This window comes from Myxine glutinosa, chromosome 3, assembly GCF_964187855.1.
Source record: "Myxine glutinosa chromosome 3, kmMyxGlut1.1, whole genome shotgun sequence".
NCBI classification, from domain to species: Eukaryota; Metazoa; Chordata; class Myxini; order Myxiniformes; family Myxinidae; genus Myxine; species Myxine glutinosa.
Window position 1 is genome coordinate 144,697,308 of NC_136263.1, and position 23,567 is coordinate 144,720,874.

Genomic DNA, 23,567 nt, shown 5'->3' on the forward strand with positions numbered 1-23,567 from the left:
CTCTGTGCGTGAATTGCAGCAGGCTATTGTAACTGCATGGCAAGCAATTCCTGTCCAAACCTTGGCAAATCTCGTGAACAGCATGCCTCAATGTGTACGTGCTCTCCTGAATGCTCGTGCGATTCCCACGAAGTACTGAACTGTAATTTTACTGTCCGTAATCCCAGTCGTAATTTAACTTTTGTTTAAAAATTTTTTTGGCTAATGTGCAAAATAAAGAGATACTTCTGGAAAACGCACAGAGGTTTAACACAGTACTGTCCGTGAATTGAGTTCCATATCAGTTTACATCACTTTCAAGGATCAATTTACTTGCTTCGAAATGTCAAATGTGGTTTTTGTTTCTTTTAAAGGTCACATTAACAAAATCTATATATATAAAGTAGAGTTGGCCTCTGTGTCTGTATCCTGATCTATCTATGATCTCTAAGATCTCGAGAACCCGTGGACGGATTTGCGAGCGGAAAGTACTGTTCGACTCGGGATGGTCCCAGGAATGTCACGGAGACATAAACATTTAAAAAATTTCGGGTTTTAAAATTAGCGTATTATTAGCACTAGCAGAAGAGAGAGGGATTCGAAGGGAGGGAGCGCAGCGCTTCTAGCGCTTCTGACTACAGCACACCTTAAAATTAAAAAAACTTCGGGTTTTAAAATTAGTGTGTTACGCGTAATTAGCGCTAGCAGAAGAGGGAGGGAATCTAAGGGAGGGAGCGCAGTGCTCCCTCCAGCGCTTCTGTTAGCGTAATTAGCGTATTTCGGAACGTTAATTTTTCAACTTCATTATTCGGAATCAGTACGTCCCAGAGAACCTTCGTAACGTTAATTTTTCAACTTCATCCGATTGACATGGGACCAACGGCATGTGACAAAGAGTGAAACATACAGGCTACATTTATTTGACGACAATGAGTTCCGACTTCCGACCTCGGTGGGATGACAGGCTGAGTCAACCCCCCTGGTGTGAAGGGGGAGGAGGAGGGGAGGGGGAAGAGAAGGGGAGGGGAACGAGGGGGAAGGGGATGGGAGGGGGGGAGGGGGGAGGGGGAGGGGGAAGGGGGAGGGGAGGGGGGGGGGGAAAGGGGGGGGGAGGGGGAGGGGAGGGGCCCTTCTTCCCCTGGGCACCCCCGCACCCTTCCCTCCCCCCTTCCCCTCCCCCCCTCCCCCCCTTCCCCCTCCCCCCCATTCCCCTCCCCTCCTCTTCCCCCCTCCCCTCCTCCTCCCCCGCTTCCCCCTCCCCCCTCCCCCCCGTTCCCCTCCCCTCCTCTTCCCCCTCCCCTCCTCCTCCCACTCCCGTGCAAAGCCGGGTACCTCTGCTAGTCTAGAATAATTTCAACATAATTCCAATGAACTTTTGGTTCTAAGTCATCTTGAAAAGTAAGTTCACCCCCACAAAAAAAAAATTCCATATTAAATGCCAAGTCTGTATAGGATTGCAATGATTTTGTATGTGAGATGCTAACGTGTGTGACTTGCCTTTTTGGCATTGTCAGGTGACTGTAGACCCTTTCTGATTTGGTGTTGAAGAAAACAAGTTTTATATACAAGGGCAATTGAAATTTGATTGTGAATTTTGTTGATAAATGGCAGAATAATCCATGTGCATTAGTCGTTTTAAAGGGAATTTGCCTAATGTTGTTAACCAGTATGCATGGTCGTATGTTGCCTGTCTTTAATACTTGAATTGCAGCAACATACCATTTAGGTAGAAGGGCAAATCATTATTATGGAAGTTCTGGTCATTTAAGACATCAATCATGCCTCGTTTTTTAGATATTAGCTGCACAGTGTGGTTATGATTGCCTTTCCCCTTATATCGGTGTTGCAAATCATTTAAAGAGTGACATGAAAGTGTCCATACTTCATATTCCGAATGATACCTCACTTAGCAATACCCCATAGATCACTGATTTGTTATGGAGTTGTTTGGCCTGGAGAAAATGTATACTAAAACAAGACCAAAAGTCGAACATCGGCGTAGCCGGGCTCGTTTGATACTTTAGACTTTAGAGGATAGTATAACCTGGGTAGGGATATCAGTTAGCAAATAATGTAAGTATTAATTTTTTTTTGCAATGCCCCTGGTTTATTATATGCTTCGAGTCAACATGAACCAACCATACACCGCTTCAATCTAGAAACGTTGCAATAATGACAAAGCGTTTGCAGTGTTACAATTATATTTACTAAATTATTATTATTAAAATAGAATATTTATTTTTTTATTTTTTTTATTTTATAAAAAATATATAAATTAAATATGTAAAATAAAAAAGGATATAAAATTTTATTTTATACATCAGATAGAATATATTATTAGTTTTAACGCTATTATTATTATTACGAAAACAATACTGTGTTATAATAATAATAATAATAATCGGTTTATTCCAAAAAGACTTTCACAGCCATTGGCTGAATTACAGTCAATTTACAAATACTGCATTTTGATTACAATAATAGGTTACAATAACAATATAAGATGCAGCCAGATGCAAGTTATAAAATGCATAAACCAATATAAAGTTATTTCAACGCAAAAAGGCCAAGAGGAAAATATGAAAGGCGATTATGAAGTATTGCAATTTAAAATATCAAAATAATTAAGTAGATCAAAACAATCAATTGTGGTAGAGTAGATCCAGAGTGGTGCACAACAAAGGCACTATGAAGTGCAGCAAGAAAAATAAATAAATAAATAAATCTGCACCAAGCCTCCCCATGAAGTTTAACCAGACCAAAGAAGCCATGGAGGCTGCGACATTGACCGTCTCCCCCGACCTCCATCCCACAACTCCAGCGATATCCAGAGCATTTGCGCAGAAAAACCCGGCGAAGTCCCATGCACACACAGCAGAGAACACCAAGGTCCACACACAGACCAAGCAGCGGGCGGAGGAACGAGCACGGCGGTGGTGGGCCCGATGTCGAGCAGATCAAGTCATGAGCAGAGGGGTGGCAGCCGTGGCAGGAAGGGAGTGCAGGTCCCTCTGTGATGCCAAGGCAGATCCAAAATGTCGCCGACAAAACCAAAGAGAAGCATGCAACGGAGAGCCAGGTGAGCAACGGAGAGCCAGGTGAGCAACGGAGAGCCAGGTGAGCAACGGAGAGCCAGGTGAGCAACGGAAAGCCAGGTGTGCAACACAGAACCAGGAGTGCAGCCAGGAACCAGATCCATAGAAATCCAGGGCAGTTCCATCTAGCCAGCAGCCCAAAGGCAGCACGGACACGAAGGCAAAATGCAGAGCCAAGAATATGGCACCACTCACGACTCGCAAGTTCTCCGGCATTCTTCCATCACGATCCTTGCTCAAAACCCCGCCGATGAAACCCACTGCCAGAAACGTCCCAGCCACTGCAAGAGCAGCCCGAAAGGTCATGAACCCGAAGGTCACAAAAACCGTCATATCCACGAACAGGGGCATGCAGTCCATGCTGTAATGGGAGGGTGAGTGCACCTCGCCGGCACAGACACCATCAGAGGGTCGGTCACTGCAGAACCACATAGGCCTCAGAGGCAGAACCCCAGCATCGAACCGTAAGATACAGGGAGCTCAAGGTGTCTGGACAATCATTATTAATCCAAATTGAAGCATTGGAACTCCCTCGTTTGCAAACTTTAAATATGAATGAAAATAAACTAAAAACAAAACTGCAAAACTTAAGGACTCTTTTCACCACGAGACACACGCACGATACCCGCTAATCCCAGGATTAGTTTATTCTTTGTTTCGAGTCGACCATGAACCAACCATACACCGCCTCAATCTGGAAACTTTGCAATAACGACAAAGGGATTACAGTGTTGCGATTATATTTACTCTATTATTAGTATTATTATTAGTATTAATTAGTATTAATTAGTAATATATTATTGGTATTAATTGGATCAGACTCGGCAACGGTTGCTAGAGTGAGATGTGCATGGAAGAAGTTTCGGGAACTGAGTGGCGTGCTGATGAGGAGGGGAGTGTCGTTGAAGCTGAAGGGAAAGGTGTATGCTGCGTGTGTGAGAAGTGTTATGATTTATGGGAGCGAGACATGGGTCATGAATGTAGAGCAGCAACGAAGGCTGGAAAGGGTGGAAATGCGAATGGTTCGGTGGATGTGCGGAGTATCGTTGAGAGAGAGGAAAACAAATGATGAATTGCGAAAGATGATGGGAATAGAGCCTGTGATTGATGCTGTGAAGAGGAACAGGTTGAGATGGTTTGGTCATGTGTTGAGGAAGGATGAAAGTGACTGGTTGAGAAGAGTGATGGAAATGAATGTAGAAGGAAGTAGAGGATGGGGAAGACCGAGAAAGACTTGGCTAAAGATGGTGGAAAAAGAAATGCGGGCAAGGGGAGATGCAGAAAATAGGGCAAAATGGAGAAGATTGTCATGGGGACCGCAAGGCTAACCCCTGCTCTAGCAGGGGAAATGGCCTTAAAATGCATGTTGTTGTTGTTGTTGTTGTTGTTGTTGTATTATTAGTATTAATGTGTCTCACTGAGGAGATGCTTCCATCTGGCCACTCTGCCATAAAGCCCAGATCGGTGGTGTTGCAGTGATGGTTGTCTTTCTGGAAGTTTCTCCCATCTCCACACAGGATCTCTGGAGCTCAGCCAGAGTGACCATCGGGTTCTTGGTCACCTCTTTTACCAAGTCCCTTCTCCCCCGATTGCTCAGTTTGGCCAGGCTGCCAGCTCTAGGAAGAGTCCTGGTTGTTCCAAACTTCTTCCATTTAAGAGTTATGGAGGCCACTGTGCTCTTGGGAACCTTCAATGCAGCAGAATTTTTTTTGTAGGCTTCCCCTGATCTGTGCCTCGATACAATCCTGTCTCTGAGCTCTGCAGGCAGTTCCTTCGACCTCATGACTTGGTTTTTGCTCTGATATGCATTGTCAGCTGTGAGACCTTATATAGACAGCTGTGTGCCTTTCCAAATCATGTCCAATGAATTGAATTTACCACAGGTGGACTCCAATCAAGGTGTAGAAACATCTCAAAGATGATCAAGAGAAATGGGAGGCACCTGAGCTAAATTTCAAGTGTCACAGCAAAGGGTATGAATACTTATGTCAATGTGATATTTCAGTTTTTCTTTTTAATAAATTTGCATAAACTTTCTAAAATCCTGTTTTCTCTTTGTCATTATGGGGTATTGAGTGTTGATTGATGAGGGAAAAAATGAATTTAAACGATTTCAGCATAAGGCTGCATCATAACAAAATGTGAAAAAAGTGAAGGGGTCTGAATACATTCTGAATGCACTGTATGTGTGTACGCTGCATTGTCATGAGGAACAGAGGGGAAATAACAGAGGCAATTACATACAGGGGATTTACCATTAATCCCTAACTAATTAACATAACTCCACTCCTAGTCATGGGAACAAAGATACACTCTTACACGACATACGGTCTAACTCTAACGGATCCCTACTTATGGTGCATGGGGTTTCTTCTTCTTCATCACGACATTTGGAGCATGGTAATCTAAACACTTCTACCTGGACTAAGGTATTTCATGGCCTACCCCCCACAAACGTAACAATACTATCAGGGAAGGTCAGGCGAGAGAAGTGGTGTTCTGTACTTTGTACATCCACTACCTTTGTGTGCCGGCACAAAATGTTAATTTTTCCCTCGAAAAAAAATGTTAACTCGAAAATTACTAGGTGTAAATGGAAAATTCTTCAGTACATTGTCGAAGGCATTGTCCAAAAAACATAAATACAATTGTTGTAAATCGAAGACCGTGTATTTTTTAAAGGGATTTTGCCCGCCACAAAGCCTACAAGGCCACTCGAGGTTGGGGTTAAATCTTTCAATTGTAATAAAATTAAGGTTTTAAAAGCTGAGAGAGTAAAACAAAAAAACTTTTTTTGGAAGTTTATCGCTGTTGATGCACCATGTTTTACACAACCTTATTTAACAGGTTAAATAAGTTATTTTTACTTGTTTTATTTCATGGCCTTTATAACATCCTTAAACTAGAGCAATGCGACTGCATTACCAAAATGCCTCCGCTTAGTCCCTGGCCGTGACAACAAGTGGATGCCCTCGTTGACTGTCTTAAACATAAACAAGAATGGCACTCAGTAGGGAGCATGCCTACGCCTGGTTGGCCACATCACTCGATGGTAAAGAATCACTTTAAAAATTATACGAGCTGGAGCTGGATCCGGATCTTCACCAAAATTGAATTGATTCTTCCTTGTCAGACACCCAACCGGTCCAACAAGTTTCAGCCAAATCCATCCATAACTTTTTGAAACAATGTGCTATATAATTGGTTTTAGCCCGATCACTCATTGGTGAAGAAGCACTTAAAATTCTAGTATCCAAATCCGGATCCGGATCTTCACCAACATCGAATCTTTCGTCCTTCTCACATACCCAACCTCTCCACCAAATTTCGTCTGAATCCGTACACAACTCTTTGAACTATTTTGTTCACAAACGGACAGCCAGGCAGGAGTGAAAACATAACCTCCATTCACCTTTGGTGGCAGAGATATCTAATTTGATTTAAACCCTTTCAGTTGTTTTCAAGTATCACATTTTTACCAGACATGACAAGTTTCATATCGATCGGTGAAGCGGTTTCTGAGAAGGGATTTTTTTTTAAATATTGGCTTAGAAGCTAATATCGCTGCCAAACCACATGACATATGACATCTAAATGTAAACTCTGCATATGTATGGGTAGGGGATCACATATTTGAAGTTTCATGCTGATCGGATAAGGTTAGTTTTTCTATCCAAGATGGCTTCCAAACCACGTGACCTACGATGTCATAATTTTCAAACTACATGCAGCAATGGTGTGAGATGACATTTGTAAAGTTTTGCATCAATGGAGTAAGTGGTTTCAGAGATATAATTATTCAATATTTTCCTTCAATACAATATGGCTGCCACACCATGTGACCGATGCCGTTTTGGTGATCAACTTTTAATCGCCTTCCCTAGTCGATGCCACATATAAAGTTTTGAGTCGAATGCTTTGGTGGTTTGGGATAAGATGTTTTTTAAAGCTTTTAGGTTAAATCCAATATGGCTGCCAAACCATGTGACCTGTGATGTCATACATTTAATATTTCAATACAAGTGGGTCATTGATCATGTGTATGCCATTTCAGATTTTTAGGATAAGGCATTCAATTAAAACATTTATGACTGGTATACCACTTCACTGATGATGTCATCATTAACATGCTTTATTTTTGTTTCACATTGTGAGTACTTGCCCTGGTGTTGGGCTAGCGGCTAGGGTGCCGGCTTAGGATCCTGGGATCCCGGGTTCGAATCTCGGTCGATCGCCGAATTAATGCCAGGGGGGTTGACTCAGCCTGTCATCCTTCCGAGGTCGGCTAATTGAGTACCAGTTCACTGGTAATTCCCTGCTTGTCGTTGAAGGCGGCAAAAAGGGTTGGCGTCAGGAAGGGCATCCGGCCGTAAAACATTGCTTCAAAAAGGGGACCAAAAAAACAACAACTACCACGGTCCCCGAAAAGGCCAACCCCGCTTTGCGGGGAAAAATGGCCTCTAAACGGTGGTATTGTGAGTACTTGACAGTGTGCCAAGTTTCAATTTTTTCGAATCGGTGATTTCTGAGAAATGATTGAGTTTGATCCAAGATGGCTGCAATGCCACGTGACCGATGGCATCACAATTATCCTAACATTCTCCATTGGTGTCGATCTTACCCTCAATTTTTGTCGTGTTGCTGAGAAAAACGAGGTTCAGCCTGTATGGACAGACGGGGGTCTGATTGACAGGAAATGTTCACCATAGGTGCAACTCCACCCAGTGAATTTTAAAATGACATTTATGTCGTCATAGGTCACGTGGTATGGGCGCCATTTTGGAAAAACCAAAAACATTTCCACCTCGATATCTCCGAAAACGCTGCATAGAAAAAAAATGAGACAGGGCTCATCGTAAAGAACTCTCCATGGGGAATAAAATATGTTCATGATGTCATAGGTGCCTGTTATGAAGTCATAATTCGACAAGTACAAAACCTCATCTGATCAAGATGAAATTTCTTGAGCATCATCTCAGGATAAATTCGTGCAGAAAAAAAGATGATGACGTCATCGGTCACGTGGTTCGGCCGCCATATTTGTTTTGACACAAAAGCCTTTAAAACCACTGAAAACATGTCCTGGCGAGGGTCTGCAATCTCTGATTGCTCTTTCCCGTTTGTGTTTTTTTGTTTTCTGTTCCTATTTGTTACACTTCATTCCCTGATGTCCTGTTGAATAAATATTACAATACTGAACAAGACAAAACTGCAAGGTATGCTACATTGTGCTCTATTTTAAAACTGCTGCTAAAAGAATACTAACTTCGAAGCTAACACAAACAAGATCGTTTTTGTTGTTTCAGGCGATTTTTGAATGCCCTCTCCTTGTTCCTGTCCAATTTCCTGCCATGTTGTTATTAAACAAAGGATACAAAGAATGTGTGGCCATGAAAACTGACCTGCTTTTTAACCCATAACTTCCTGTTTTGTATTGTCACATTGTTCTGGACATAGCTTGGAGTTGAGTTTGTACTGTGGTCTTGGCTTGCAAATTCATGCACAGATATGCATTTGTTTTGTTCATCTGGATTGACTTTATGATGAATACAAAGATGTTTGCAATCCATCTCAAAGTCGAAGTTTTTGGTCTACACGGTTCCCTTCAACAGCCAGTGGGTTGCTCTGTTGGATATCTATTCGAGAAGTTGGCCCTTTGGCTTTGATTATGCAGCAAGAAAAGAGGAGTATTGGATCATGTACACTCATTTGATCAACAATACTATTCCTTGATGTCACAATATTTTCCATATGAAACAACTTCTTGCACTTGGGCAAGTTCATGGCTTGTTACTTCCACTTTCACATTCCCAGATGAACATCTTTCACAAATCCCCAGCATGTCTCGGTGCAGTTTGTCGATGTGTTGTCTGAACTTCGAAATCTATGGCGCAGTTGTTTAACGCCAAAATTCATGGAATTTGATCTTGTGTTACATGAAGCATGTTTATATGAACTTGCAATTTGTGGCGCAGTTGTTTAACACAGAAGATAAAGCTCCTCAATAAATTCATGAACCAGTATGTTTGACATTGTAATTGTTCTCTTCTCAGAAATATACAAAACAAGATGGGTCACCCGATCAATATGGGATTATTTAGACTTTAGGAAAACATCAAGAGGATTGTTATATACGGTAAACATTAACTCAGGACTGCCACACGACAATGCTGAGCCAAATGCGTGACCTCATTTCCTTGTTTAAGGTGGCATAGGATCATACAACCACACGTTACACTGTGTTGTCCTATGGAGACTGAAAACCTCTTGCATATTAATTTCAACTCTGCATGTTGTTCATGTTTCTATATCGATTCTGCAATTCTGCACATTAATTTCAGTAAACCGTTCTGAGTCTCATAATGGTTTTATCAACCCGAAATTATTTCAGTTGCCTCTGAAAGTATGGGTGCTGTTATCCTCTGGAAACCAGCGATTTACAGTGTTATGATCATGACACATTCATTATGTCATCAATTATTATGTGTCTATATTTATTGTTGATATCAACATTGTTTATCATGAACAGGGGTAACTTAAGTAAGGATTTCCTGGAGTTAAAATAATCTCGAGTCTTTTGCTTGTTCAAGTTAAACTTAAGAAAATTGTCAATATACCATGGAACAAAATTCTTAGTGTTTCTATAATAATAAAAAAATGAATGAATGATCGTTTTAAGGCCATTCTTCCCCGCTAGAGCAGGGGTTGGCCTTGCGGACTTCATGACAATCATGGTTCCCTGTTTGAGGCAATGTTTTATGGCCGGATGCCCTTCCTGACACCAACCCTTAGTCGCCTCTTACGATGTGATGTGCAGGGATACGGTGTACCTATTCTAAACCGGGGTACACACAAAACGGGGTATAGTGTTTCTATAATCTAGTTCACTATTTTTATGAAACCCCCGAGTGCCATCTGCGTATTTAAAAATGCCAACATTTGAGTGTGAAATATCATTTGTATATACAGAATAAAAAGCAATGGTGAAAGAGCACATCCTTTGGTCCCCTGTCAGGCTTCTCGCACATCCTTAAAAGTCATTATATATACTCTCGTGTCATTAAAAGTCATTAGATTTGGGAATTTGGGAAAAGTGCATATGGAATATGCGTGCAAAGCCGCTAGTCTTCGACTGGTCCCATAGCACAGTGTGAGTCCTAAATACGAGATCGAAACTGCTCCGTACATGTCCATAGGATCTCTGAGCTATATATATATATAGAGCTATATTTTATAGCTATGTATATATATATATATTAAATAGCTGTATTATATTGCTATATATTAGGGTGTCACAACTAATAGTGGGCGGAAATTTAAAGATGGTTTTTTTCAGTCTCACCCCGTAATATTATTCCACTTAGTGTAAAAACTGACTAGAATAAATTTGGTCCTGATTAGCCATCATTTGGAGGTCGCCCATTCAACTTTGAATAATGTCCGTTTGTTCACATCATTTTCTACTTCTTGGAAATAAAGCAAACAACCATTTTCCTTTATTTCATGATTTCGGGTTTTTCTTGCTGAAGAGCAGGCTTCCTCGTATTCCATTAGACGTTACCCCTTTTAGTGTTGGGAGGATGCCGCCGTCCCGAACAACCAAGTAAGCTTCGCCGTCGTATAATAATATTTTAACCAAATACCATAATGTAAGTAGGACATTGAAAAAACGCAAATTGCACGAACATAATATTTATTGTAAAAATGTAAAAAATAATTTCACGAGGTAATACATTCAAAAAATGGCAAAGTAACAAAAGTAGAACTTTGGAAAAACGCAAATAATACGAATATCGATGCTCATACACTGATACTTCCTTCACATCTTCATCAATGCTGATTTATTCGGAGCTGGGTGTCGCTTGATGTGTTCGGTGACAACCCGGACCTCAGATACTGCCTTCATTTCATCTGCTGATCGCTTTCTTCGTTTCTCCGCTTCCTCCCGCTGTCGATTACGATATTCGGCTTGGCGTTTATGGGTCTTGTCCAGACCTGTCATTGAGCCGGGATGTCCTCTATGACGCTGCTGCTGGGGGAACTCCCAATCCTCTCAGCACTTGATCAGTTTTTCAGCGTCAGCGTGGGCGATGTCAAAGAGATGATCTAAACGTTCAACGAATTCTTTTTCCTTCGTCTTGTGTGAATCACTTGTCCTTGAAGCGTGTTTCTTGAGGCCTTTCCACTCCTCAAACTTTGCTGGTTGGAATATGAGCTTTATCCCAGAAAGCCATCACTGCTCGACAAGACTCCCTTAATGCGTCCCGGACTGTCAGTTTCTTTTCATGGTGAAGGTAGAAGAAATGCCCGAATGCTTGCCTATATGAGGGAAGCTTGCATCCCTTCACTTCATCCACCGTTGTTCGTAGCAAGTATACCTGCTTGCGGGTATCCATCTGTAGAAAGATTAAGTAGAATATGATTTCTATGTAAGACCAATCACTGCGAAATCTGGGAGATGACTGACGTGTTGCAATTTTTTTTTTTTGTGCCTAGAAATATCAATATTTTTTTGGAAGCAGGAATGATATAAAAAGAACCGCGTTTTGATGTGGTTTAGGGAGTTGAAAGGAGAACAATTGAGAGAAGAGGAACGGACGCTAGATAAGGAAAAATGATAAGGCTTAGGGAAATGGATGACCGGAAAAACTGAAGAAGAAGCCCGCAGAGACGTCTATTTTCATACGTGTAGAATGTAGAATTGTAGAATCTATGTGTTCTATATATGTAGAATTGTAGAACATATTATGTTCATCGGTCATTCATTCGTATTTATAAAAAATATGAACAAATATTAGTTTTATTTTAAAAATCTGATTGGAATACAAAAATCTGATTTTTAAATTTTAAAAAAACAACAACTTTGGACCCCTGGGGTGACCTTTTAAAGTTATTCAATCCAAATGATTTTTCAGTCACAAAGTTTTTACTACTAATCGAATAGATTCCCGGGGTGAGAGTATGAAAAATCCAAACTTTACATTTTAGTGACACCCTAATATATATATTGTTGAGGTTTTGAGAATTGTACATATAACATCATTAAAGGTTAAAGGTCTGCCCCCCATAGTTAGTCCACAAGCAACACTTAGGCCCATTAGAATTAGTTATGGCATAGTATGTGTCGTTGAAGCTGAAGGGAAAGTTGTATGCTGCATGTGTGAGAAGTGTTATGATTTATGGGAGCGATACATGGGTAATGAACGTAGAGCAGCAACGAAGGTTGGAAAGGGTGGAAATGCGAATGGTTCGACGGATGTGCGGAGTATCGTTGAGAGAGAGGAAGACAAATGATGAATTGCGAAAGATGATGGGAATAGAGCCTGTGATTGATGCTGTGAAGAGGAACAGGTTGAGATGGTTTGGTCATGTGTTGAGGAAGGATGAAAGTGACTGGTTGAGAAGAATGATGGAAATGAATGTAGAAGGAAGCAGAGGACGGGGAAGACCGAGAAAGACTTGGCTAAAGATGGTGGAAGAAGAAATGCGGGCAAGGGGGTTAACAAGGAGAGATGCAGAAAATAGGGCAAAATGGAGAAGATTGTCATGGGGACCGCAAGGCTAACCCCCACTCTAGCAGGGGAAATGGCCTTTAAAATGCATGTTGTTGTATAGTATGTGTAAGAGTAGGCCATTTCACGAGTAACGTCTGCGTTGTGTAAAGAAATAAGCTTAGGTCCTTTCATTTTGCGGCCACCCTCCAATTTCTATCTATGGGCGAACTCGATCCCGCGCTCCATTTGGCATCCCTCAAGTTTGTTACGCTTTGGGCTACCCGCAGCAGTTTGTTACGCTTTGGCCGCCAACAGCGTTCGCTGCCCTTAGTTTCGCTCGAAACTAGTCGGGTAACCACGAGGTAGGCCTGAAAAGGGGGAGGAGCACAAGGGTCGAGGTGTAAGCCACATCAAGCAGCACGTCAGAAGGCGGTGACGGTGAGGGCAACAGCCAACCAGAGCTCGGTGGGCATGGCTTGCTGGGGCGTGGCAAGAAATGTCTGGTGAGTTCGAGAGGGTTCCAAGGGCGTGGCAATAAAACCCTTGGCGCGAGGCCCCCACCTCAGATGAGAAGGGAGAGGCGCTTACCAAGGGATCTACGAAGACGGAACGGAGTCACGGATTGCAAGAGAGTTGTATTGAGAGAGCGCATTGAGATACGCATTGAGAGATTGAGAACCGCATTGCTCGCGTTTATTGAACTATTACGGACTGTCCTTTTATTACGTACGCGGCTGAGCCGCAAGTGCAACCGCCAAAGCCAGCCTACCGTTTGCCCTATAATAATTCCGTGCGCGCCAAACGACACGTGGAGAGCTCCTGCCGTCTTGGTTCGTCTCCTTCGCGGTGCGAGTTGGGGACCGGAGGAGCGACTGCCTGGACGCCATCCCTGGACCATCGACCTGTTCGTCTGCAACCCTGTGTGAGTGTGTCCGAGAGTGAACTGGCCCGATTGTCCAGGGATAAGTTAAGACTGTTTAAGGCTGCACTGTGTATTCTTTCTCTTCTTATTGTACGAAGTGTAAATAAACCATGTTATTCCTTTCTTCCCAAATTCGACCGTTTCAGTCATTTCCTCCATTGGGTAAGCGTGGCACGATTACGAACCGCTTGGATCGGGTTTCGTCATTGATAACGGCTCGGGTCACGGGTTGCTACCGCTCGGCGTTTCCACTAACACCCGTGATTCGGGCGGGGCTTATTTCCTCGTTTCTGGGCGGCGTTAGTACTTAGGTAATAGCGAATTCGTAGTCCTAAAACCCGACCTAATGCTGTCCGGGAATGACGTCATAGGTCTCGGGTCCCGTCGGCTCGTAAAAGACAAGGGGACTAATCCCCCCTTGGTAAGGGGAAAGGCCGGCGTTGAGATCCGCAACAATATTTATATACAGTCACGTGAAAAAGTAAATACAATATATGTTTTGACCTTACCAACATATTTCAACATACAGCTATTTGATCTTCATTTCAACAATATTGATAGATAAAGGTGATATAATATAACAAATATCATGAAACATTTACATTTTGTAGTCCATTGTATAATTTAAATAAACATAAATGCAAATTTCGTATGTGGAAAAAGTAAGTACAACCCCACATTTATCACTACTTCAAATACTTAAATTAGAATCAGGTGCACCAGCTCAGGTGCAAATGATTAGAACATCGTTAGAGAGGATCTTGGAGGAACCTGTCTTATTTAAACCTCAGACATTTAGTTTGGTTTGCTCTTTGTTGTTGAAGTGTGTGGCGTCACCATGCCTAGATCAAAAGAGCTCTCTGAGGACTTCAGAAAGAAGGTTATAGATGCCTACGAGTCTGGGAAGGGATTTAAAAAGATCTCCAAACAATTTGAAATCAATCATTCGACTGTCCGGAAGATCATCTACAAGTGGAGAAGATTCCAAACAACTGCCGACTTGTTCAGGCCAGGCTCCAGCAAGTTCAGCCCGAGAGCAGACCGCAAGATGCTGAAAGAAGTCTCTAAGAACCCCAGAATGTCATCACGGGACCTACAGGTAGCTCTTGCCACTGTTGATGTCAAAGTGCACGAGTCTACCATTAGAAAGAGGCTGCACAAATTTGATCTGCATGGGAGGTGTGAATGAATGAATGAATATGAATGATCGTTTTAAGGCCATTTTTCCCCGCTAGAGCGAGGGTTAGCCTTGCGGGCCCCATGACAATCATGGTTCCCTGTTTGAGGCAATGTTTTTATGGCCGGATGCTCTTCCTGACGCCAACCCTTAGTTGCCTCTGACGATGCGCAGGGGATACGTTGTACCTATTCTAAACCAGGGTACACACCGGGACATATTATGTTCGATGCTCTGTAAGGCTCGATAAGGAAGCGGAGCGGACAGGTGTGCCAGGAGGAAACCTTTGCTGTCCAGAAAGAACATCAGGGCAAGACTAAAGTTTGCTGATGAACACCGAGGCAAAGACCAGCACTTCTGGAACAATGTGCTCTGGACAGATGAGTCAAAGGTAGAGCTATTTCGCCACAGTACCAGAAGACATGTTTGGTGAAAACCAAAGACAGCATTTGACCACAAGAACCTGATACCAACTGTAAAGCATGGTGGTGGAAATATTATGGTTTGGGGCAGCTTTGCTGCATCAGGGCCTGGGAAGCTCACCATCATAGAATCCACTATTAATTCTTCATTGTACCAGAGGGTGCTTGACGCTTGAGGATAATGTGAGGCCATCTGTCGGAAAGTTGAAGCTCAACCGAAGGTGGACCTTGCAACATGACAATGACCCTAAACATACCAGTAAATCCACCAAAGAATGGCTGAAAAGAAAGAAATGGATGGTTCTGGAATGGCCAAGTCAAAGCCCGAATCTAAATCTCATCGAGATGTTGTGGGGGGATTTGAAACGAGCTGTGCATGCAAGAAACCCCTCAAACATCGCACAGCTGAAAGAATTCTGCATGGAGGAGTGGGCAAAAATTTCTCCCAGTCGATGTCAGAGACTGGTAGACAGTTACAAGAAACGCCTACTTGAGGTTGTTGCTGCCAAAGGGGCAATACCACCTATTCGAGCCAAGGGTGTACTTACTTTTTCCACATGCGAAATTTGCATTGATGTTTATTTGAATTATACAATGGACTACAAAATGTAAATGTTTCATGATATTTGTTATATTATATCACCTTTATCTTTCATTACTGTTGAAATAAAGATCAAATAGCTGTATGTTGAAATATGTTGAAAAAGTCAAAACTTTACATGGGGTGTACTTACTTTTTCACTTGACATTCAAGATGGCGATGGCATGTTCTGGCGTGTGCTGAGGAGCTCGCGTGGAGTAAGGAGAATTAACTGTAACACGAGCCTGAGGAGAATTAACTGTACCGCGAGCCTGAGGATAATTAACTGTACCGCGAGCCTGAGGAGAATTAACTGTACCGCGAGCCTGAGGATAATTAACTGTACCGCGAGCTTGAGGAGAATTAACTGCACAGCGAGCCTGAGGAGAATTAACTGTACCGCGAGCCTGAGGAGAATTAACTGTACCGCGAGCCTGAGGAGAGGAGCTCACGTTTTTGGTTAGAACTGGTATTCTGAGGAGATTGGTCTTCCTAAGAAGGAGAGCTTTCAGGAGGTCATCCTGCCTGCCTGCTTTGGCGTTGGTGTTATCATCCTCCACCATTGCCTGTTGATGGTTCTGTTCATCTCATCATCTCTTCGTCGTCCTGCTCATCTCATCGCCTGCTCCGTGCCCATCCTCTCATCGCCTGCTCCGTGCCCATCCTCTCAACCGCTGCCACCAGAGATAAGTCGCCATTTTGTGTCCCTCGCCCCGTCTGTGCTTGTGACTTGACGCCTTAGTTTTTATCGGATTTATTTTAATTCATTGTATAGAGTTATTATTCATTTCATTCTCCGTTTATTTGTTCGGGATTAAACCCGTTTGGTTTTATTCAAAGCTTTATTCCGGTGTGTACCCTGGTTAGAATAGGTACACCGTATCCCTGCGTGTCGTAAGAGGCGACTAAGAGGGTTGGCGTCAGGAAGGGCATCCGGCCATAAAAACATTGCCTCAAAAAGAGAATCGTGACAAATACAACGAGAGATGGGCAGGGTACAGCCCAAAGTGGAGATCGGTTTCTGCGGTTTGGGACATGGAATGTAGGGACAATGACATGGAGATCAGGAGAAGTGGTGGAAGTATTGATCAGAAGAAGAGTGGACATATGTTGTGTGCAAGAGACGAGATGGAAGGGAAGTGGTATGAGAATGGTGAAGGGTAGGCAGGGACAGAAATACAAGTTTGTGTGGCGAGGGTGCCCGGAGGGCGTGAATGGTGTTGGTGTCCTGTTTTCTGAGGAGTTTGTAGACAGTGTGGTGAGTGTGACTAGAGTGAGTGATATGTTGATGATGTTGAAAATGAAGATTGGAAAGCTCTTGGTGAACGTCATCTCGGGATATGCTCCGCAGGTTGGTCGGAGCGATGAAGAGAAGGACAAGTTCTGGTGTGCGATAGAGAAGCTGATGGAAAACGTGAAAGATGAGGAAGTTGTTGTGGTAGGAGGAGACTTAAATGGACATGTGGGAAGGATTATGGACGGTTTTGAGGGAGTTCATGGGGGTTACGGATATGGTGTGAGAAATGGAGAAGGTGAAAGGATTTTGGAGTTTGCTGATCGAGCTGATTTGTTGATTTGTAATACTCAATTCCAGAAAGAGGATAATAAGCTTGTTACATACACGTCAGGTGGGTCGATGACAACCGTTGACTACCTGATGGTGCGTAGGTGAGATAGGGGGCACCTCCGGGACACAAAGGTGATCCCGGGGGAGGAGGCTGTTTCACAGCACCACTTGGTTGTCTGCGACATAAGGGTGAAAGGTGCAAGGAGAACTCGGCGGGTGAAGTACCAACTGAGAATGAAGGTGTGGAGGTTGAAAGAGGTGACAGTAAGGGAGGCATTAAAAGAGAGGCTGAGTAGGGTCGAGGATGATGTGGTTGAGCTTGAACGTGGTTGGATGTCAATGAAAGATAGTCTGTTGGGAGTCGTTGGTGAGGTATGTGGATGGACAAAAGGACCACCGAGGCACTCGGAAACATGGTGGTGGGATGAGGAAGTTGGAAAGAGAATTGACGAGAAGAGGAAGAAGTTCAAGGAGTGGCAGAAGGCGAAGGGTACGGGAGCAGAAAAAGCAGAGCATGAAAGTTATAAGGCAGCCAAGAAGGCTGCAAAGAAAGAGGTAGCAAAGGCGCAGGAGGCATGTAGGAAAATGTTCGGAGAAAGCTTGGATTTGGAAGAGGGTCAGAGAGCGGTATTCAGGATTGCAAAGCAGATAGCGAAAGAGAGGTGTGATGTGATGGGGGTGAGTTGCTTGAAGGATGAAGTGGGACAAATCGTTGTGGACCCAGATGGAATTAAAGGAAGATGGAAAAGATATATGGAAATGCTGTTGAATACAGAGAATGAATGGGATGGCAACATAGAGAGTAACCCAGTTTTAGGACCGGCAGAGAAGATAACTGAGAAGGAAGTTGAGGAAGCGATAAAAGCAATGAAGAGTAGAAAAGCGGGAAGGCCGACGGGAGTTGTGGGAGATATGTTGAAGGCAGCAGGAAGTTGGGGTGTGAAGAGAATGACAGAGATCTGTAATCTGGTGGTGAAAGAAGGCCGCATTCCAGTGGATTGGGAACTGAGTACCCTCGTCCCTCTACACAAGGGGAAAGGTGACCCTCTGGAGTGTGGCTCGTACCGAGCGATAATGTTATTGGAGCATGGAATGAAGGTATTGGAAAGGGTGTTGGAGAGGAGGAAAAGGAAGAAGGTGAAGATCGACGAAATGCAGTTTGGATTTATGCCAGGAAGAGGAACGACAGACGTGCTCTTTATTGTGAGGCAGTTGCAGGAGAAGTACATGGAGAAGAGGAAGAAGTTGTTTCTTGGGTTTGTTGATCTGGAGAAAGCATTCGATAGGGGTCCACGCAAAGTATTGACATGGGCATTGAGGAAGTTAGGAATGGAGGAATGGTTGATCAGAGTAGTGATGGCAATGTACAAAAGAGCACGCACAGCTGTAAGGACGAAGGACAGGAACAGTGGTGAGTTTGAGGTGAAGGTGGTAGTGCATCAGGGGTCGGTACTAAGTCCACTACTATTTGTAGCTGTGATGGAGGTGCTGGCTCAGAACGTAAAGGAGGGTTTACCGTGGGAGTTGTTGTATGCAGATGATCTTGTGTTGATTGCGGAAAGTATGGATGGACTGAAGGAAAAGATGAACAAGTGGAAGGAATGTATGGAGATAAAACGTCTGAAGGTGAATATAGGAAAGACGAACTTGATGGCAAGTGGTAAAGCATGTGGTGAGGTGGAAAGAACTGGGAAGTGGCCACGTGCTGTGTGCAGGAAGGGTGTCCGAGTGAACTCCATTCAATGTACAATGTGCGCTGAGTGGTTTCATAAAAAATGTAGTGGTCTGAGAGGGTCATTAACCAGTGTGGCAGCTACATTCAAATGTAAGGTGTGCACAGAGGGAGCTGCAGATGGAGGAAATGTTGAGTTGGATCTTGGAGATGGCGTGAAGCTGGAAGGTGTGAAAACGTTTTGCTACCTCGGAGATATGCTGAATGGAGAAGGTGCATCAGACTCGGCAACGGTTGCAAGAGTGAGATGTGCATGGAAGACGTTTCAGGAACTGAGTGGCGTGCTGATGAGGAGGGGAGTGTCGTTGAAGCTGAAGGGAAAGGTGTGTGCTGCATGTGTGAGAAATGTTATGATTTATGGGAGCGAGACATGGGTAATGAACGTAGAGCAGCAACGAAGGCTGGAAAGGGTGGAAATGCGAATGGTTCGGTGGATGTGCGGAGTATCGTTGAGAGAGAGGAAGACAAATGATGAATTGCGAAAGATGATGGGAATAGAGCCTGTGATTGATGCTGTGAAGAGGAACAGGTTGAGTTGGTTTGGTCATGTGTTGAGGAAGGATGAAAGTGACTGGTTGAGAAGAGTGATGGAAATGAATGTAGAAGGAAGTAGAGGACTGGGAAGACCGAGAAAGACTTGGCTGAAGATGGTGGAGGAAGAAATGCGGGCAAGGGGGTTAACAAGGAGAGATGCAGAAGATAGGGCAAAATGGAGAAGATTGTCATGGGCACCGCAAGGCTAACCCCCGCTCTAGCAGGGAAAATGGCCTTAAAATGCATGTTGTTGTTGTTGTTGTTGTATATATGTATCTATATATATAAAAAACAGTTTGTGTGTGTGTGTGTGTGTGTGTAATGTTACCGATAGACTCCTAAACGGAGAGGCTTATGTGCTTGATATTTGACATAGACATGGCCATTGAGCCTGGGACGAACATGGCCGAACTCAAAATATTTGACGATCCATATTTTTTATTCATATTTACCTCAGCGCATTTCAGCGAAGTACCAGCTAATCTCAGCCGGTTCCAGAGCAGCTCGCTGATTCGCTCAGAGCGATCACGTGATGTTCCATTCCCGCCGCCAGACTGATTCGCTCAGAGCGATCACGTGATGTTCCATCCCGTCACACGTCACACGTTTTTTCACCTTTTATGCGATCGTGTTTTGTATCGATTTTGTGCGATATGAATTAAATGTCTTTGAAACAGCTGTGAAACGTCTTTCCACAACCCTTCCGTAACCGAATGGAGCAGTTTATTGCCGCACAAAACGAGATCCGCGAAGCGAGTTGGTCGAGTCGTGCTGACCAAGATGGCGACACGGCGGCTTCACTTTTCACGGAGTATGAGCATTCTATATATTTTCAATTCAGTGCGCCCGTGATTTGTGGCATAGACATGACCATTGGGCCTTCACGGTGTAATTTGTGCAAGGCTTTTGTCTGAGTGAGCTTGAGTCGAGAGGGCGAATGTACGGGTTGGGAATGTATGGGTCTCCCTTCCCCCGCCCGGCAACGCCGGTACTGGAGGACGTCACAGGATCGGTGAGTCTCCAAAAGCCGCTTTGTGCTGTTACGAATATGCAGGACTATGTCCGATTGTTTTGCTGCTCTCCGACCATGAGAACTGCAACGTCATTGTTGACTGGCCATCCCCTTCCCTCCCCCTTCCCCCTCCCCCCTCCGTCCCTCCTTCCCTTCCCCCTCCACCCTACCCCCTCCACCCTACCCCTGCTCTTCTCCCCTCCCCCTCCCCCCTCCGCTTCTCCCCTCCCCCTCCATTTTCCCCCTCCCCCTCCCTTTTTCCCCTCCCCCTCCCTTTTCCCCTCCCCGCTCCCCCTCCCTTTTCCCCCTCCCCCCTCCCCCTCCCTTTCCCCCTCCCTTTCCCCCTCCCTTTCCCCCTCCCCCTCCCCCTCTCTTCCCCCCTCCCCCTCCCCATCCCCCCTCCCCCTTCCCCCTCCCCCCTCCCTTCCCCCTCCCCCCTCCCTTCCCCCTCCACCCTCCCTTCTCCCTCCACCCTCCCCCTTCCCCCTCCACCCTACCCCTGCTCTTCTCCCCTCCCCCTCCTCCTCCCCTTCTCCCCTCCCCCTCCATTTTCCCCCTCCCCCTCCATTTCCCCCCTCCCCCTCCCTTTTCCCCCTCCCCACTCCCCCTCCCTTTTCCCCCTCCCCCTCCCCCTCCCTTCCCCCCTCCCCCTCCCCCTCTTTTTCCCCCTCCCCTCCCCCTCTTTTTCCCCCTCCCCCTCCCCCTCCCCCCTCCCCTCCCCCTTCCCCCTCCCCTCCCCCTCCCTTCCCCCTCCCCCCTCCCTTCCCCCTCCACCCTCCCTTCTCCCTCCACCCTCCCTTCTCCCTCCACCCTCCCCCTTCCCCCTCCACCCTATCCCCTCCACCCTACCCCCTCCCCTTCTCCCCTCCCCTCCCTTTTCCCCCTCCCCTCCCCCACCCTTCTCCCTCCCCCCCCTCTTCTCCCTCACCCCCCCGTTCCCCTCCCCTTCCCTCCCCTCCCCTCCCCTCCCCCACCCAGCAATGCCGGGTACTTCTGCCGGGGTCCCCCCTTTCCCCCTCCCCCTTTCCCCCTTTCCCCCTCCCCCATCCCCCTCCCACCCCCTCCCACCCCCTCCCTCCCCCTCTCCCCTCCCCCCTCCCCCCTCCCCCTCCCACCCCCTCCCCCTCCCCCTCCCATCCTTCCCCCTCCCATCCCTCACCCTCACATCCCTCACCCTCCCCATCCCCCCCTTTTTCCTCTCCCCTCCCCCCTCCCCCCTCCCCTCCCCCCTCCCCCCTTCCCCCTCCCCTCCCCCTCCTTCCTCCCCTCCCCCCTGCCCCTCCCCCCTCTCCCCCCTCCCACCCCTCCCCCCCTACCACCTCCTCCCATCCCTCACTCTCCCCCCCTCCCACCCCCCTCCCATCCCTCACCCTCCCCCCCTCCCATCCCTCACCCTCCCCCCCTCCCATCCCTCACCCTCCCCATCCCCCCCTCTTCTCCCCTCTCCCCTCTTCTCCCCTCTCCCCCTCTTCTCCCCACTCCCCCTCCCCCTCCCACTCTCTCCCCTCCCCCCCGTTCCCCTCCCCTCCCCCCCGTTCCCCTCCCCTCCCCCGCCCGGCAATGCAGGGTACTTCTGCTAGTATATGTATAATTATGTATATATACAGTGCATATCAAAAAAAAGGTAATCCGAATTCAAGGGGTTAATATGCAAAGGTTATTTAGTTTGACAATTTCCATGTGGTTTCCCAATTATGAGGAGATCCTCAGCTTTCCATTGCTGCCTTTCATGCATCATTGCTGTCACACATGACCGAGTACATGTTCTTTGAAAATGACAAGTTCAAATCGCATTTTACAAGTTTGGCTTATCGATGCAAGTCAGGATAATTGGTGCAAAATAAACGTTAGATGTGAACTTTTCTCAGGAATGATTGGCCTTTATGCACCCACACCTTCAACATGTCCACCTCCTCTTTCAACACAAAGCTCACAGCGGCGGAGCATGCCCTGAACTGCTCGTCTCACCATAGCCGGGTCATTGCTCAAAGCATCCACTTCATGTCGAATACAGCCCTGCCATTCGTCAAGATCACGGGGAGGAGTTACGAACACCTTGTTCTTTAAATGTCCCCAAAGGAAACAAGTGAATCCTCTTGGATTGCGCTGAGGTTCGGGCATGGAATTTCTAGGAGGAAGTATAATTTGTATGCAATGAAAGTACATGTAATATGGGATCGAGTAAGCTTCACCAGTGCGCGTGCGCGAATTTACGTCACGTCGGCAGCGAGAAGGCGTTCCCCAACACGAACCAATCAGGAACTGCCACGCCCACTTATATGATCTCAGAATTCCTGTGACAGGAATTAGCGTTACACTGGCTGGAAGTCATTCGCTAGAGGCGCTTCCTCAGCGCCAATCACCAGTGCGCGTGCGCGAATTTACGTCACGTCGGCAGCGAGAAGGCGTTCCCCAACACGAACCAATCAGGAACTGCCACGCCCACTTATATGATCTCAGAATTCCTGTGACAGGAATTAGCGTTACACTGGCTGGAAGTCAATCGCTAGAGGCGCTTCCTCAGCGCCAATAATCACATGGTGTGAGGTCAGGTGATCTTGGCAGCCATTCCACTGCATGGTTGAGGGCGATGACTCGGTCTCCAAAGAGTTCCGTCAGTCGATCTCGGACAGCGATAAGACGATGTGCTGGGGCACCGTCTTGGGCCCACCAGAGATATCTGAAGACACCACGAACCTGTCGCTCAAAGTTCTCCTCCAGCTGCGGTAAAACTTCATCATTGATCATCTGCAGATACCTGTAACCATTGACATTCCTTTGAAAGAAAAATGGTCCGATCACCTGACCACTTCCACAAAGTCCCAACCAAACAGTCCCACTTTTGTCGATTCATGTTGGTGTCAAAATTAAATTCCGGGGGTTATCCTGTCGGTGCATATTCAAGAACATTATGGGTATTGACCTTGCCGTCCATGGCGAAAGCAGCTTCGTCGCCGATATCGAGATACCGCAGGAAATTGACATCTGCTTCGCAACGTGCTATCAACCATCCGGCAAGCACCAGCCTCCTGTCAAAATCCTCTGGCGTAAGT

At 45.6% G+C, this 23,567-nt stretch overlaps 1 protein-coding gene across 2 annotated transcripts in view; it reads left to right on the plus strand.

The window, feature by feature from the left end:
- CHLSN (cholesin) overlaps nt 1-23,567 on the plus strand; it is a 174,558-nt gene that overhangs the window by 86,870 nt on the left and 64,121 nt on the right. The window lies entirely within an intron of this gene.